Source organism: Peromyscus eremicus, chromosome 6, assembly GCF_949786415.1.
Source record: "Peromyscus eremicus chromosome 6, PerEre_H2_v1, whole genome shotgun sequence".
Classification (NCBI taxonomy): Eukaryota; Metazoa; Chordata; class Mammalia; order Rodentia; family Cricetidae; genus Peromyscus; species Peromyscus eremicus.
The window spans coordinates 101,357,589-101,375,956 of record NC_081421.1 but is presented as its reverse complement, the minus strand read 5'-3'; the positions used below and the strand labels follow the sequence as shown (position 1 = coordinate 101,375,956).

Here is an 18,368-nt window from a genome sequence, read left to right as displayed (position 1 = left end):
CACAATTCTTCACAGACCTGGAGAGAACAATACTCAACTTCATATGGAAAAACAAAAAACCCAGGATAGCTAAAACAATCCTGTACAATAAAACAGCCTCTGGAGGCATCACAATCCCTGACCTCAAGTTCTACTATAGAGCTACAGTAGTAAAAACAGCTTGGTATTGGCATAAAAACAGACACATGGGCCAATGGAATCGAATTGAAGACACTGACATTAATCCACATACCTATGAACATATGATTTTTGACAAAGAAGCCAAAACTATACAATGAAAAAAAGAAGTATCTTCAACAAATGGTGCTGACATAACAGGATGTCAACACTTAGAAGATTGCAAATAGATCCATATCTACCACCATGCACAAAACTAAAGTCCAAGTAGATGAAAGACCTCAACATAAATCTAGCTACACTGAACCTGATAGAAGAGAAAGTAGGAAGTAGCCTTGAATGCACTGGCACAGGAGACCACTTCCTAAATATAACACCAGTAGCACAGACACTGAGCGCAACAGTTAATAAATGAGACCTCCTGAAACTGAGAAGCTTTTGTAGGACAAAGGATATGGTCAATAAGACAAAATGACAGCCTATAGAATGGGAAAAGATCTTCACCAACCCCATATCTGACAGAGGGCTGATCTCCAAAATATATAAAGAATTCAAGAAACTAGATCAAAATACCTAACAATCCGATTAAAAAATGGGCCATGGAGCTAAACAGAGAATTCTCAACAGAAGAATCCCAAATGACTGGAAGACATTTAAGGAATTGCTCAACATTCTTAGTCATCTGGGAAATGCAAATCAGAACGATTCTGAAATACCATCTTACACCCGTCAGAACGGCTAAGATCAAAAACAATGATGATAGCTTATGTTGGAGAGGATATGGAGCAAGGGGAATACTCCTACACTGTGGGTGGGAGTGAAAACTTGTACAGCCACTTTGGAAATCAAAAAATTGGCAATCAATCTACCTCAAGACCCAGCTATACCACTCTTAGGCATATACCCAAGGAATGCTCAATCATACCACAAGGACACTTGCTCAACTATGTTCATAGTAGCATTATTCATAATAGCCAGAACCTGGAAACAACTAGATACCCCTCAACTGAAGAATGGATAAAGAAAATGTGGTAAATATACACAATGGAGTACTACTCAGCAGAGAAAAACAATGACATCATGAAATTTGCAGGCAAATGGATGGAACTAGAAAATATCATCCTGAGTGAGGTAACCCAGTTTGTCAGAAGGACAAACATGGTATGCACTCACTCATAAGTGGATATTAGATGTAAAGCAAAGGATAACCAGACTAAAACCTACAGCTCCAAAGAAGCTAGCTAACAAGGAGGACCCAAAGAAGGATGCATGGATCACCCTGGGAAGGGGAAATAGATGAGATCTCCGGGAGTAAACTGGGGATGAGCAAGGGGGCAATAGAGGGTAGGAGTTATGGCATGAGAACATAAAGGAACAGGGTGGTCGAGCTGGAACAGGATCAGAGTGGGAGAGCAATAAAGAGATACCATGATAGAGGGAGACATCATGGGGATAGGGTGCTAGGAAGTTCCCAGAAATCCACAGGGATGACCCCAGCTTAGACTACTAGCAATAGTGGAGAAGGTGCCTGAACTGGCTTACCCCAGTAATCAGATTGGTGAATATCCTAACTGTCATCATAGAGCCTTTCTCCAGTAACTGATGGAAGCAGATGCAGAGATCCACAGCCAAACACCAGGCCGAGCTCCAGGAGTCCAGTCAAAGAGAGAAAAGATGGATTCTATAAGCAACGGGCATCAAGATGATGATGGAGAAACTTACAGAGACAACCAAAACAAGCCAGTGGGAACTCATAAACTTTAAATCAACAGCTGTGGAGCCCCCATGGGACTGGACTAGGCCCTCTGCATAAGCAAGACAATTGTGTAGCTTGATCTGCTTAAGGGGCCTCCTGGCAGTAGGATCAGGATCCATCCCTGGTGTATGAGCTGGCTTTCTGGAGCCCACTGACACCTTGCACAGCCTTGAAGCAGGGGGAGGAGCTTGGGCCTGCCTCAAATGAATGTACCTATACCGGGCTCTGCTGACTCGCCATGGGAGGCCTTAACTGGTCGGAGGAAGGAATGGGAGTGGGTTGAGGGGGAAGGCTGAGGAGGGGGGGTGGGCAAGGGAAGAGAGGAGAATCTGTGGTTGGTATATAAAGTGAATAAAAAAAAAGTCTTAATAAAAAAATTCTCAAAAAATGTATCATAGTTCAAATGGACTTAACAGATATCTACAGAACATTTCCAAGCACTACAGAATACGTTTTTTATTCAACAGCCCATGAAATGTTCTCTAAGACAAACAGGAAAGTTGAAATAATTCCATGTATTCTGTCTGATCACAGTGGAATAGGGCTACAAGGCAACAACAAGAGAAATTCTAGAACGTGCAAACTCGTTCATGGAGATGAAAGAACACACTATCAAATGATGAACAGAAGAAATAACAGAAGTAAATCTAAAAATTCTTACATTCAAATGAAAATGAAAACACAACACTCCCTGGGAACCCATCTGCCACGCCAGCCAGGGAATCAGGTAGGCTATCTTCAGACCTTGGCTCTCCCTCTTCTCCTCCAAATCCAATCCCTCAGTGTCATCCCCACCTCTGTAGCAGACCTCCTGCTTTGGTACCCCCTTCCTCTATGCCCCCATCTACCAAGGACCATACAGAACTTCTCCTCCAGCCTTCCTCACCCCATCCCTTTGTCTCTGCTGCCAACTCCCTCAGGTACTCCCTGGGAACCCACCAGCCACCAGCCATGGAAGCAAGTAAGTCAGGGAAGTGGTAGGTGATCCTCAGATCCTCACTCCCTCTCCTCTCCTCTAAATCCAATCCCCCAGTCTCAACTCCAGCTCTGTAGCAGACTGCCTGCTGTGGCCTCTCCCCTCTCTCTGTCCCTATTCCTAGGGGACTAAACAGATCCTGGTGGCACACCATGCTTTCCTCCCTCCTGTGGATACCTTCATCAATGAAAAGAAACTCTAAGCTGGACCAAGATAAGATGATTTCAGCAAATACTGCAATATACTTTGAAAAGGACATTAGTATTTGATGCATTTCACCAGCTAGAACAATCAATACTCAGCCCCTGCATCTCTTATCATTGTAGAGACATAATAAAGAAAACAAAAAAAGAGTTTATTTTTAAGTTTTGTGATAGGCATTTAGAAACCAGTTCAGAGCCGGGCGGTGGTGGCGCACGCCTTTAATCCCAGCACTCGGGAGGCAGAGCCAGGCGGATCTCTGTGAGTTCGAGGCCAGCCTGGGCTACCAAGTGAGTCCCAGGAAAGGCGCAAAGCTACACAGAGAAACCCTGTCTCGAAAAACCAAAAAAAAAAAAAAAAAAAAAAAAAAAGAAACCAGTTCAGAATGTCTCCTCCTAGAGACCTTATTCTGAGGAGAGAGCAAGGTTTTGTCAAAGAGCCCAGGCTTGATATCTTAAGACAAGATAGCTGAAGGCAGATGGGTTGGTGCAATCAGTCAGACACCACCTACTAAGTGTTCCATACTGGCCATATTCTGTCTTTTTGACGTGGGAGGCAGGGACGAACAGGTGACTAGGGATGAGAAGGAACTGGAAGGAACTAGCTGTATGAAGGAGTGAGATGTTGTGAATGATACAGAATGGCAAATGGCTCTGAAAGGGCGAAGAGGTCAGTGTATTAGGGCAGCGTAAGGAGAAAGACCTGGAAACAGTACAGCACAGACTGGGAAGATTCACCCAGGGTTTGCCCCTGAAACATGTAGGACAACTTTAAAAGGTCTGCCCTTTGTAATTAAGAGGACAAGTCTTCTTTCATTTTTCAGTTAAAATTTTATTAGTCGTTCTTGTAATACTATTTTTGTTTGTTGTTTGTTGTTTGTTTGTTTTTAAGCCCAGATCCATGGGCTTTGACCCTGAGCTTCTCTTACACACTGTTCTAACATTCACCGAAGCTTTTCCTTCGGAATGAAAGTGCTAACTGTAGATGAATTTCTAAATGGTCTTATTAGATTAAAAAAAAAAAAACACGGAGCCAAATATAGGGGTGAAAGCCTTAGATCAGGGAAATAGGAATAGCCACCAGCCAACCTTACCTCACCAGCTCTGCAGCTTCCAAATGCGAGCTACTTCCTGTCTTACCCACGCCTTTATTGCCTTGCTGTTCTGCCTTTTCATTGGGTCTTAGCCCAGCTATCTCACTTCCTTGTCACTGTCTGTCTGCACAGACCTCCAGGTCTCTATGGTTGGTACTGGTATTAAAGGCATATGTCACCACACTTGGCTCTGTTCCCTAGTGTGGCCTTGAACACACAGAGACCCTGTCTGCTAAGTGATCAGATTAAGAGCATGTGCTACCACTGCCTAGATGGCCTGGAATTCCATCTGTAGACCAGACTAGACTTGAACTCACAAATATCTGCCTGCCTCTGCCTCCTGAGAGCTGGAATTAAATGTGTGAGCCACCACACCTAGACTGATTTTATCTTATCTTATTACATGTGTGTATGTATATGGCTATGTTCACATGAGTGCAAGTCCTCATGTAGGCCCGAAGAGGGCACTGTGTGTGCCGAAGCTGAAGTTACAGGTGGTTATGAACTACCCAACATGGACACTGGGAACTGAACTAGGGTCTTCTGCAAGAGCAGTATGTGCTCTTAACCACTGAGCTAACTCTCTGTTCTTTTTCTTTTTTCTTTTTCTCTCTTCCTTTTGTTTTTGTTAACATCCCTTCAGGACAAAAAAATATATATATATCATATAGAAAAGACAACTCCATCCTACACCTAGGCAGAACAATCCCAGTTTGAATTTCCATGTTCTGTCCACTTAAACATATTTCAGAGACTATACATAGAAATAACTCCAAAGAAATCCCAAAAGGACTCGCAGCCCAGGTAAGTATTCAAATATTCAGGTGCATGCATTCTTATTTTCGTCTATGCCATTAACAGAGATTCTTTCTCTGTGTGCTCACAGTGAATGACTGTTCTGCAGGACGGAAACCGGTCTCTCATGCCATTCTTTTCCTAAACACCTGGTTTTCCAGTTTTAACAGGGTGACTGGTTGCCACAATAATTGAGCTATGTTTCCACTTGGTTGAGTCCCCCTGGACCTTAAAATAAAGATCGATATCCTTTCCTACTAGCATTTTAGGAGTCACCTACAGCAAACCACTGATTTAGGGGTGATCCTATTAGTAACGCAAACACAGTCTCCTGCTCTTTTTTCTTTGCTTCTGCTAGATACGCCAAAGCAGGACTACTCTGTTCTGCCTCAATCCACATTCACTGAGTTGTAAGCGCAGGTAGAGCTCTCGCATCTGTTATTGGCTCTTCTCCTGGTTTACTGTGTATGTGAAACAACCACAGAGTGAACGCTTTTCCAGGGTTGTTGTTTGTTTGTTATAGGATTAGACTAATGGTTTCCATTTAACTTTCAGACCAAAGCTCTGCCGAATATAACTTTCTAAAAGGTTGTTCTGTGGTACAGTTATCTTCCAAATGCTGCAGAAACAGAGAGGAGAAATGGCTTCCAGGTTGAAATGCTGGGTTTCATGTTATAGGCAGCAGCAAGGAGTTTATCTGGTTCTTACCGATGTTGCTTTTCCTTTGAGAGCAGATGGGCTACAAACACCAGGTAAGTAATTGCCAGCTTTAGCCGCTCTTAATTAAATGGTAACTTAGAAGTTTACCACAAACTCCTCCTCTCTCTCTGGTTATAGAGGAACACAATATGTTCTGGGTTTTGTTTGGTTGGGTTTTGCTTTCATTTTTGTTCTTGTTGTTTTCTTGTTTGTTGTTTGGGGTTATGTTTGTATGATTGGTTGGTGGGTCGGTTTGGTTTTGGGGGGAGGGGTTATTTGGGGGGAGGATTTGGGGTGACTTTTTGTTTGGTTTTTGATTTCTTTCAAGACAGGACCTCCTATGTAGCTTTGGCTGGCCTTGAACTCAAGATGTCCTCCTGCCTCAGCCTACGGAGTGTTATGGCCAAAGGTGTGTACCACCACACCCAACCTCACAAGGTATTTTAAGGAATAAGTGTATTGTTTGAGAGCCTCTGCCTCCCAAGTGTTGGAATTAAAAACATTCTCCCAAGACATTTTTACATGATCATAATATTTAGGTGTATAAAATTCATATACAAGCTAGAAAGATGACTCAGCAGGTAGGAGTGCTTTTTACTACCCTTCCAGAATACCCGAGTTCAGTTCCTAGCACCCACGTCAGGCAGTCCACCATCACCTGCGACTCCAGCTCCAAGGAATCTGACACCCTCTTCTGACCCCAGGCACCTGAACATATTCACACAGAAACACACATACAAATAAAAGCAAATGTTAAAGAAAATATTTTTAAAATAAATATATAAAATTGGTACATAAACCAAATATTTATGCATCATAACTCATAAAAATTATTTTAACAGCCGGGCGGTGGTGGCGCACGCCTTTAATCCCAGCACTCGGGAGGCAGAGCCAGGCGGATCTCTGTGAGTTCGAGGCCAGCCTGGGCTACCAAGTGAGTTCCAGGAAAGGCGCAAAGCTATACAGAGAAACCCTGTCTCGAAAAAACCAAAAAAAAAAAAAAAAAAAAAATTATTTTAACATAGTTCTTTGGTATAAATAATAATTTCATTTTTAACACAAAAGAGAATTTGCATACTAACGAGATGGATTTGTTGTTGTTTTTTTTACATAAAGTATTAAACCTTGTCTGAATATTTAAAAGTGCAGGACATAGAATATCGTACGTGTTTTTCAGGGTTGATCAGTGTTTGACTTTATAATCTTCGGGGCTGAGAATGCCACTTCACATGGCCATGCAGTATAACATGGTAGAAATGTGTTTAGAGCTAGCTCAGAAATTATTGGAAATTCTGTCCTAATCCCAACCCAAAGCTCATGTAATCATCTTTTTTATTAAAAGATTGAAGTCCACAAGCCAAACATCAACTTTTAAAACTGAACCTTCTAACATGATACAGTCTAAAGGTACATTAACAGGACACTTACACATGGAGGAATAGCAGTAGAAGCTGTTTGTTTCCCATAATTAAAATAAAGCATTTGCTTTCCATAATTAAACCATGATGGATTTCTGTTGTTGTTTTTATTTATTTAGGTTTATTTATTTTATTTTACATGTCTGGGTGTTTTGCCTGACTGTAGGCCTGTGCACCAAGGGTTCGTGCCTGGTGCTTGGGAGGGGGTCAGAAGAGGGTGTCAGATCCCCTGGAGTATTAATGTAGTTACATATGGTGGTGAGCAGCCATATGTGCTGGGAGTCAGATCCAGGTCCTCGGCAAGAGCACATTCTCTTAACCACTGAGCAGCGCCCATCATATTTTTTATAAGAGCAGAAAACTTTGCACATACAGTAAAAACACTAGCTCACAAGACAGTTTTGAATCTGAGTCGAGGTGTATCAGGAACACTAGCTGGCATGTGGCGTGATGGCAGAGAGGGAGGATACATTCAGAACCAAGGCCACGGTGAAGTCAGGTGATGTAACATGGACCAGCATTGCTAGAAACACTGGGATTTATTATGCAAATGACTTTGAGTTTATTTTTGGTGGCTTACTAATGCCCAGTTTTTCACAATCTCCACATTCTGGGACATGACCCACAGTTTAAGAGACTGGGATACACAGGGCCCTTCTTTGCCCCCACCCTATCCTTCCTCATGCCCCAAGTAGACTGCTGTACAAGGAAGCGGTGCCCACAGTGTGTGCCTGGTCCCTTCTGGACCACTTTCTAAATCCCAAGTCTCAGAATCCTTTGTTCAAGTAGAGTTCTAGAGTTTTTAGACCTACAGATGCCCAAGGAACGGCCTTCAGTCAGTGTAGAGCGGTTGGAGTGTTCACAAACGTGCACAGGAAGCTCTTACAGCATGACACAAAACCAGCAATGGGAGGAGAAGGGCCTGGCTCCCTTCACACCCCCATGCCCTCACAGGCAACTCCAGGTTCAGGGGAAGAACATCGTCTACTGCACAGTTAGCTCTCTTGACTTATGTCGTATCTAGACAGACCTCTATTTGTATTCTTGTCCCCAAATCTCGGGATTACAAAGGGTGAGACACTGAATTCAGGGAATCAGAGACTAGCGGTGGATGGAGAAAACTGTCTATTCTTTTCTAAACATAAATCATTTGAACTGTAACACAACAGACGCGACAGAGAAGGGGGGTAGAGCTCCACCATTAAGATCAAACAGCCCCTTCAATCTCTTAAGTTGTGCTCTTTGTTCAAAAAGCACAAGGAGCCAGCTAGGACATTCTTCTCTTTGCCACAAGAATTCCATCTGCAAAGCAGTGGCTCCCAGGCTGCCAGCTGCTCCCTGCTCCTCTGCGGTAAGAATGCAGCTGAGGTTGAAAACTTGTCACCACGTCGGAGCCAATACCCACCTGTCCCTCTTGTCAGTCTCCTTCTGCAAAAATCTTCCTGGGATTTAAAAACTTAAGCCATAAAAATGGGATTTGCCTTCGCTCTTTCTACAACAGCTAGATACACCCATGCATCATATATGCCAGGATGATGCCGTCTCTTTAAAACTGTGATTAAACAAAATAACAGGTGGGCAGTGTATCAACAGCCATTGCAGTTAGTCTCGGGAATTATCTGCTTATTTAAATGGCCCCTAGATTTTGTTTTTCTTTTTTAATATTGACTTATTTTATTTTATATGTGTATGTTGTGTGTGCACACACATGCACCATATTAACGCAAGAACCCAGAGAGATCAGAAGACATGTCAGAACACATGGAAATGGAGTTACAGTTGTGAGCTACCATATAGATGCCGGGAACCTAACCCAGGTCCCCTGAAAGAGCAGCCCATGCTCTTAACCACTGAACCATCTTCTCCAGCCTAGATTTTATTTTTCAATCAAACATAAAAGAGAGAAAGTGATAAAAGGAGAGAGATCTTCACAGCTATAATTTGCATAAAATCATATCAATAAATTAAGTCTATTTCCCATAAATGGAAAGTTAATGTGTATATTTACATATGTTTTCTTACATCATGAGTCTAACCTTCTAAACTGGGAAAGAAAACATTGCTGTGTGATATGCATCTAATATACCATTATTTTAATACCTGTTTTTTAAATATATGTATTAACCGGTTTGCTTCAACTTTGAAATCTGTAAGCATGTCTATCTTTTCATCAGATCATGAATAGGAAGAAATGATTATGACATACGTAAAACAAAAAACTTTAATGCAAAGAAGTATAATAAAGATACTTTACCTTCTCAAACCTTCAGTATAAATCTTAAGATGGTTCCAGATGTGGATGAGCAGGCAGTACCATGTTAAGACTGATGTGAATAGGGGAATTCTCAGTTCCAACTAGATTAGGGATAAGGATGTCAAGAGGCATGAAGCGTTAATCTAATTAATCTTATGAATGAAAAATTGGGAGTCAGGTAAAAACCTGAAAGATCAGAGAATCAGGGGAGCAGTCACAGTCACTTCCTACCTCTACCCTTCCTCCGTCCAAAAGGGGCTGCAAGATCCTCCCTCAGCCCTGCCTTACCACTTCCTGTCTCCTCTCTGTCTACAGTTCTCCAAACCTCTATGGTCAGCTAGTGGCTAGCTGTGCCTTCTGACTCCAAGCAAGCTTTATTTGTCAGAACACAATTAAAATATCACACAACAGGGATACTTTCCTTGTTCCTTATTTTCTTGTCTTACAAACAAAAGCAATCTGTTTGTTTGCCTGTTTTTGATGGCTTCTTTTGCAAACAATTTCTGCTCAGTTTTCCCCCCAGTGGCTAAGGGGGGGGGGGGACTGGGGCTGCTGCTCAGGGCTAGAGTTCTTGCCTAGCAGGTGGAGTCGGGGATTCATGCAAGAGAGAGAGAGATGGGAAAGAAAACTGACTTCTCTCCTTCCCTCGGGCACAGGGCTCTTATTAGGAAGAGAAAGGCATTAAGTTAACCATAATAGATTCTAACTTTATAAATTATGATTATACAGAAACAGATTCCCTTAGGAGGCGTCCTTTCTACAGCGATTAACAACATTTAATCCACACTTAATGAGTATCATGTGCCATGCCATGGGCATTATTAAAGCATAAGAGAACAGTAAGTGCTAAGAGCTAGACTAAAGCAAGATGAGGCGCACACCGGCACAGAATGGATGCTGCATGGTTAGCGGGGAGCACATGGCTCGCCTGGCCCCGTCAGACTCTCCCTCAGAGTAAACTCTTCAAAGATGGAGCCCAACAGACAGACTCTGACTAAGCTAAAGAAGGTGACCAGGTAGTGATGAAAGTGACCAGGTAGTGACAGTTATCCATTCTGTTCATGTATTCATCTTCAAGTATCTTCCTAGCTTTAACGTTTAAGAAAACATATATGTCTATATGTTGAGAAGAGGATGTACCTTTGGAACATCACAGTGTTGATGCAGCATCTCCCAAATATACATCGTTTGTTCTACTGACATGGAGAGCAGCACAGAATAAGGGAAGTCAACCACTTTAATTAAACCTGGAGTCAAGCTGTTCCAGAGACAGTCTCTGGATGAGATTACCCATGAGAGTCGCTTCTCAGTTCTCAACGTTTCAGTCATGGTCACATGACGCAAATGTCACAGGCTCTGATTTTCTAGATCTTGAATCTTGTTTTCTTTCCTTCAGGCACACCACTGTTTCCTTTGGAGAAGAGGCAGAGGTGGGAAGCCAGCAGCTGAAGCTTAGCGCCACCCAGCCCCTCCTCCGCATTTCATCGTCTCCTTCACCATCAATACCAAAGTCCCAACACATGCCGGGGAGTCAGGGAGGGCTCTGAAGCAAAGCTTGGATTTAACAAAACCTAAACCAGCCATAGTCCTTCCTAAATCAAAACTCTTGCCTCCACCTGGCAAGACACCAGAACTCCTTTTAAAATACACACTGGAGCCAGGTATTCTGTGAGTGCTCAGACCACATGTACGAGTTAAATAGTAACAGCTTATACATTTGCTTACCATAACCTCTAGATGTGTTCACATAATACATATTACTAAAATATCACCACATGTCTGCTTTTTCTGCCACCTCCACTGAACAGAAAGCTCATTCAAACGTAAGACTCAACGCATTAGAACATGTTTATTTATAAGATTATTTCCCAGCTCGGGTGGGAAGCCAATTCACACACGTTCGATAATTTCAAGAAATAACTAGACTGTATCCTTCTTTTAATTATTGTATTATTTATTTATTATTTTATAGTTGGCCAAGCCGTCATCCCCACTGACCATGCCACATGTTCGCATACGAGTGAATTTGTACAGATACAAATGTAAGAGGCAGATCGCCGCAGACACTAAATGCTTGCCGTGTGCCAAGCCATGTGATAATCGCCCTACTCATTTGTTTGACAAAAATGTGTTCAACACCTGGGTTATACAGCTACTTCCTCCAAGTTCAAACATTCCTTCCTGGAAGGATGGGAAAAAAAAAAAAAAAAAAAAAAAAGGTTCCTAAGACCCAGGATGCTCACAAAACTAACAAGGCTGCGGAGGCTCAGAAAGTTACAAGAAGCACAATGATCCCACCCCCACCCCACCCCCACCCCACCCCCACCCCACCCCCACCCCACCCCCCCATCCCACCCCCACCCCACCCCCACCCCACCCCCCCATCCCACCCCCACCCCACCCCCACCCCACCTTCATCCCACCCCCAACCCCACCCCCACCCCACCCTCATCCCAACCCCAACCCCAGCCCCAGCCCCACCCCCAACCCCAACCCCAGAGTTATAAAAGCAGTATCTAACTACTGGGGGAGCGGTGACTCTTTGGTAGAGCTGACTCCAGATTGAACTGGAAGCTCCGAAGACGCAGCTTTCCTCACCACGAAGCTGGAGGTGGGAGGAGCTTGAGTCAAGGAAACCGCCTCTGAGTCACCCATACTCCCGTAATAACCCCAATAAGCTTACAGTTCCCTAAGCTAAACTGGGGTAGAAACATCTCTTTCATCTATCAACAGAGACTTATCTGAGGTGAACAGATATCTGTTCACATTTCCCCTGGAAGAGCCACACTGCTACCTCTGATGTGTCAGGCACTGGACTGGGCACTAGATATAGAAGAGTTAAAAAGGCAAGCATGGCCCTGGTTCACTTGAAATGTAACATCTTATACAGAAGACAAATACTTCCTTAAAACTCTAGCAAGGAATTGAAACAGTCCTAAGTTGTTATCATCCACACCTCTGCATTTCAGGAGACCACTCTTATCTCTGTCTGAAACGAGGAATGGATATGGAGACCAAATCCCAAGCCAACTTGAGCTCCAGAATCAATGATCTGTTCCGATGTGCAGATATGGGGAGGAGAAAAGGAGACAGCCTGGCTATGACTCGGATCTGCAATGCCACTCAGAGACTCGTTTTAGAGGTCGGCTCCCTGGTTGGTGACAGTGTTCAGAGCCGATTAGATCACTAGGGCATTAACTTCTTCAAGGGATTCATACACTGATGAGTTTATAGCTGGATTAGCTACTAGGTGATGGGGCCCGGTTGGAAAAAGTGAGTCATATGGGGTGCATGTCTTTGAAGAGCATAATCATGTTTCCAAGATTCCCCACACACTCTGTAACAATGCTCTACCTCAGCAGCAACAATCCAGCTAGCTGGTGATGTACTAAAACCATGAGCCACAATTAACCTTCATACTATAGGTTGTTTTTCCTCAAGTATTTTGTCACAAAGTGGGGACAAAAAAAAAAACAAAAAACAAAACAGACTAACAGAGTCTTCAGGAAAAATGTTTACTACTGTGCCAACTACAATAGCCATGATACAGAAACAGCTTAGATGTCTATCAACAGATGACCAAATAAAGAAAATGTAGTACATACATACATTTATTCATTGGTAAAGTAAAGCAGACACGGAAGTAGGGGGCCAGGTAAGGTTTATTAAGGAATAAAATCTGTAAAGTACACTCACGACACAGAACAGACCTGAGATGCCACCGCTGATTCAGCGGCTGCTGTGCTGCCCTTCTGCCCAAGGATGATGGGGGACCAGCCCAGGAGAGAGAGCATGCGACCCTTCTCCACAGTTTCTAAGAGGTCCCGTATCTTCAGAGAAGACCATGCCCATAATGCCAAAATACTCCATTCAACTGGTCAATGGACCAAATGGCAGAATTCCCAGAAAAGTAAAATTATGACATTCACAGGAAAATGGATGGAACTAGAGGTCATTCTGTTAAGTGAAATAAGATTCAGAAGGACAAATACCAACCATGTTGCCTCTCATATTCAGAATCTAGATTTAAATATTGTCTTTAGGGTTTCTATCGCTGTGATGAAACACCACAAGCAGAGCAACTTGTGGAGAAAAGGGTTTGTTTGGCTTAAGCTTCCATTATTGTTGTTCATCATCGGAGGAAGTCAGGACAGAAACTCAAGCAGGACAGGAATCTGGAGGCAGGCAGGAGCTGATGTAGAGGCTTGAGGGGGGGGGTGTTGCTTACTGGCTTGCTCTTCATGGCTTGCTCAGCCTGCTTTCTTATAGAACCCAGGACCACCAACCCAGGGATGGCACTGCCCACCATGGGCTGGGCCCTCCCACATCAATCACTAATTAAGAAAATGTCTCACAGGCTTGCCTACAGGCCCCACTTTATGGAGGCATTTTCTTTTTTTTTTTTTAATTTTTATTTTTATATGCATCGATGTTTGACCTGCATGTCTTTGTGAGGGAGTTGGATCCCCTGGAACTGGAATTACAAACAGTTGTGAGCTGTCATGTGGGTGCTGGGAATTGAACCAGAGTCCTCTTGAAGAGCAGCCAGTGCTCTTAACCACTAAGCCATCTCTCCAGCCCTGGAGCCATTTTCTTAATTGAAGTTGTCTCCTCTCAGATGACTTCAGCCTGTGTCAAGTTGACATAAAACTAGCCAACACAATGTGTGTGTGTGTGTGTGTGTGTGTGTGTATACACATATATATGTGTATGTATACATGTAGATGTATATGTGAAAAAAGAAAGGAAACGGTAAGAGGAGAGGGAGCCTCCCTTCTGAAGGGAACAGGGAACAAGAAAGGAAATGGCATGTATATGAACACTGAAGGAAGAGCTATTTGTGAAGAGTAGGGGACCAGGAAGAGGGAAGCAGTCGGGGAGGAGGTGGAGGTGTGGATAGTGCAGCATGATGACGTGTGCATAGAAATATCATAATGTGACTCGTTTCTTTTTATGCTAACCAAAACCAACTAGTTTAAAATAAAACCATGGGGCTGGAGAGATGGCTCATTAGTTAAGAGCACTGGTTGCTCTTCCAGATGGTCTGTGGTTTGATTCCTAGAACCACATGGTGGCTCACAACCATCTCTAACTCCAGTTCCAAAGGACCTGATGCCCTGTTCTGGCTGTCACAGGCACCGGGTACACAAGCAGTACACAGACATACACGCAGGAAAAACGCTCATACACATGAAAATAAAAATAAACTGGGCAGTGGTGGTACACACCTTTAATCCCAGCACTCGGGAGCCAGAGGCCGGAGAATCTCTCTGAGTTCAAGGCCAGCCTGGTCTGCAGAGTGAGTTCCAGGACAGCCCAGGCTACATAGAGAAACCCTGTCTTGAAAAACATAATAATGATAATAATAATAATTGTTTAAAACCCTAGGTCTGGAGATGGGGAGAGAGGTGGAGAGGTAGCTGGGGAGGGAGAGAGAGAAAATGAGAATATGGTGCTGCCATCAGGACTCAGGCTTTGATTGAACTGAGGAGGAGACATGTGGGAGGGAAAGGAAACCAGGTCTCAACAACTGTCTGAAAGGTACCAGGGTCATAAGGGCCATGCAGGTTATCCTTCCTAGAACACTGTTAAGTCCTCCATCCAGTACTGACACTGAGGAAGAATCAAAGAAGTTTTCAATCAGTGACCAGGAGCCATCTTCATGTCACACGTGGAAGAAAGCGTGATTGACAGGAAACACCTATTTGGACCTCTTTCCTTCACATCATTTGAATGAGACCCAATCTCCAAATGAGGGTGTTTTGTAAACATCCTACTGTATCACTGATATTGTCTTGCTTTGCTCCTGAGATTTATTGGATTCTGTGTATTTGTGTTTATTTCCAAGTGCCTAGGAAATATGAAATTTTACAGTCTGCAGAGCAGACTCTCAAAAACTCATTTAGTTGCTTAGTGATCATGGCCAGGACATCATAAAGCTAGAATTGATGAGAGGCCAATGGAGCCTATTTCAAAATATTAATCCTGCAAAAGTGGGAAGAGATCAGTATAAAAGGGGAAAGCAGGCATGTTACCACCAAGAACACTTACTATGATGAAAATACTGCCTCAGCTGAGATGGCTAGAAGCTCCTATAAGTCAGCTATGCATATAGATCAGCTATGCCTATAGATCAGCTATACCTATAATCATATATGCCTACAGATGATCAAATATGCATATAGATGATCAGATATGCCTACAGATGATCAGCTGTACCTATAGATCATCTATACCTATAGATGAGCTATGCCTAGAGATGATCATCTCTGCCTAGAGATCAGCTATGCCTAGAAATCAGACATAAACTATGCAAAAGAGCTAATAGCTTGTGTAGCAACAACTAGACTGTCTCTGAAAATAAACATAAGTTCACCCTGAAGAAGGCCTGTTTGTATCTATCACCAACTCTAATGATATGATATGGTTATATGAACCTATTTACTTGTGGAGCCTACCCAAAACAAAACCCTTACCTACTTTCTTTTAGAGAAAAAGATGCATATCAATTAGGGGCATCCAGAGAGCATATTCTTCATTCTACAAATAAATCCCACAAACAATGCTATTTAGAGTTGCTTGTGCTGTTATAGAGTTATTTACTCAGTGAAAAATAATAATAAAGTTGGGACAATGTCTTCCAAATGTCACTCACAGGTCAGGCAAACTAGTTAAGAAGTTATTCTAAGAGAACACATAAAAAATGAATTTTCTTTCACGAATGGTGGCTCAATCCTTTAATCTCAGCACTCAAGAGGAAGAGGCAGGCAGAGTTCTGTAAGTCTGCATCCAACCTGGCCTATATAGTGAATTCTAGAACAGCCAGGACTATGGAGATTCTATCTTTAAAATAAATAAATAAATAAATAAATAAATAAATAAATAAATAAATAAATAAATAAAAACTCTATTTAAAAAAATGGATTTTCTTCTAATTGTAGCTGAGCTGGAAGCTTCCTCTATGCCTGCTAGATTCCACGGTTCCAAACCTTCTCTGGGGAGAAACAGCATCAACTGTCTCATCCAGCTGTGAACTCCATGAACAATGAGATCGACACACCAGTCAAAATGTGCCCACTTGAAAACAGCAGCTCTACTGTCATGGGTAATCAACTGCTTCCTGTTGGATTTGAAGACCACCCCACTGGCAGGAATCCATATGATAGGTTAACCCCAGTCAAAAAAACCCATGGCCCTAGTGGGGGGTTGAACCCTGTTGTTTAAATAAATTAGCTTGGCATTCAAGTGCCCTCTGAACATTTATGTTCATTCTCACAGACAAATCTACTCTCAACCTTAGAGAATTCTTTCTCCAGTGAATGGTGGTGAATGCAGTGGTTACACAAGGTGCTGAGAATAGGTGACTGTTGGTTGCTCAGTCCTAAAGAAGACATTTATACCTTCCCTCTAAGGAACATTGTGGAAGAGTGGGTAGATAGAACACACGAGACAGAACACATGGGAAAGACTGAGAAATGCCATCTCCAAGGCAAGACATAGCCGTTGAAATCTCAAACTCTTATATTTTTGGTTGTGAGGCTAGCCTTTAATGGCTGAGCCATGTCTCCAGCCCAAAGAGGGATTATATGTATGAGCAAGAGGGTCAAGATCATGATGGGGAAATCTACAGAGACAACTGAACCAAGCCCAAAGGAACTCACCCACTTTAGACCTACAGCTGTGGAACCTGCATGAGACTAGACTAGACCCTCTGCATACGGGAGACAGTTGTGTAGCTGAGTCTATTTGAGGGGCCCCTGGCAGTGTGATCAGGATCTATCCCTGGTGCATAAGCTGGCTTTCTGGATCCCATTACCTATGATCAGACACCTTGCTCACCCTTGATGCAGGCCAGAAGGGCTTGGTCCTGCCTCAACTGAATGTACCAGGCTTAACTGTCTCCCCATGGGAGAACTTACCCTGTTGGAGGAGGAGGGGGGAAGGTGGGTGGGAGCTCCTAATAAATTTCTTACCAAAAAAAAAAAAAAAAAGGAAATCTCAAACTCACAATAGCTGTGGATGCCTGAACTGGGTCTACATAGAGTAGGTTTGTCAACAGCCAAGTATGGACAGAGGAGAGCCTCGGGAGGCACCACATTTTTTTATTCATTTGCTACCGATAGATTGGGGGTAGAGGGTATCTTCAGTTGTGTACCCAGTGGTGACCCTATTAGGCTCCAATCAATACTTCCAGTCTGATGCTCACACAGATGGCCATGTTTAAACTAACTGGATCACAAATCAAACCCAAAAGTCCTGAATCTGTGAGGCAGACTTGTCGTGATGAGGGAGTAGGGACTTTATAGGGATGGGAAGGAGATAAGAGATAAAGAGTGGGGACAATAATCAGGATCTGCTGTATACATGTGAGGAATTATCAAAGAACAAAATTAATAAATTGAAAAAATAAAAACAATAATAATGTCAAAAAACAGCTTTTCTAAGAAATCTATTACATGGGCAAGAACAGTTGATCCTCAAAGCTGACTGAACTAAGTAATAGGATATAGATTTAACTTGTTATAGTATTTAGCTCAAATGTACATAGACACAAAAAGCTGCATGTTCTAAGTGCTGTGAGATACTGCAGTCCTAAATGCATTTCTGGGTTGTCTGCTTCCTAACAGAAAGCTCTTTTACAGAAGCAGCCATGTGCTACTTTTTCTGGGGACCAGCTCAGAGAAGATGGGGGTCCTTTTTCCGTGGGTAGAGTGTGTTGGCATCCAGGCAAGCAGGAAGGACTGTCTAATCAGCAGGGATGGCGGGGCTCACAGACTGTCCTCCTTCGGGGAATCCACAGAATCTCTTTGTCTTTCCAGGGAAAAATAATGTGAAGTTTCTTTCTTTCTTAAGACTTGAACTCTGAGTCTCAATCCACCATAAGTCACGTTCCAAATAATTTCAACATTGATGAGTGAATCCACCAAGGACTTGATATAATTGGAGTCCTAGCAGAACAGCAGGAAAGGTCATGATGTCATCTGTTTCCAGGTGAGAGGGGGAGGGGAAAGGATGGGAAAAACTGGAAGGGGGCAGAAAAGCAGAGCATATGAGCAATC

At 42.9% G+C, this 18,368-nt stretch overlaps 1 long non-coding RNA gene across 2 annotated transcripts; it reads left to right on the top strand.

Annotated features, from left to right (window-relative positions):
* The first annotated feature begins 2,434 nt into the window (after nucleotides 1-2,434).
* LOC131912712 (uncharacterized) lies at nucleotides 2,435-16,497 on the top strand. Of its 2 annotated transcripts, none has more exons than XR_009379693.1 (3): nucleotides 2,435-2,600; nucleotides 5,494-5,690; nucleotides 16,251-16,497. It is a non-coding gene; the product is annotated as an uncharacterized LOC131912712 (long non-coding RNA). The 2 variants fall into 2 exon arrangements; XR_009379692.1 differs by lacking the exon at nucleotides 16,251-16,497 and adding an exon at nucleotides 10,706-11,052.
* The last annotated feature ends 1,871 nt before the right edge of the window (nucleotides 16,498-18,368 follow it).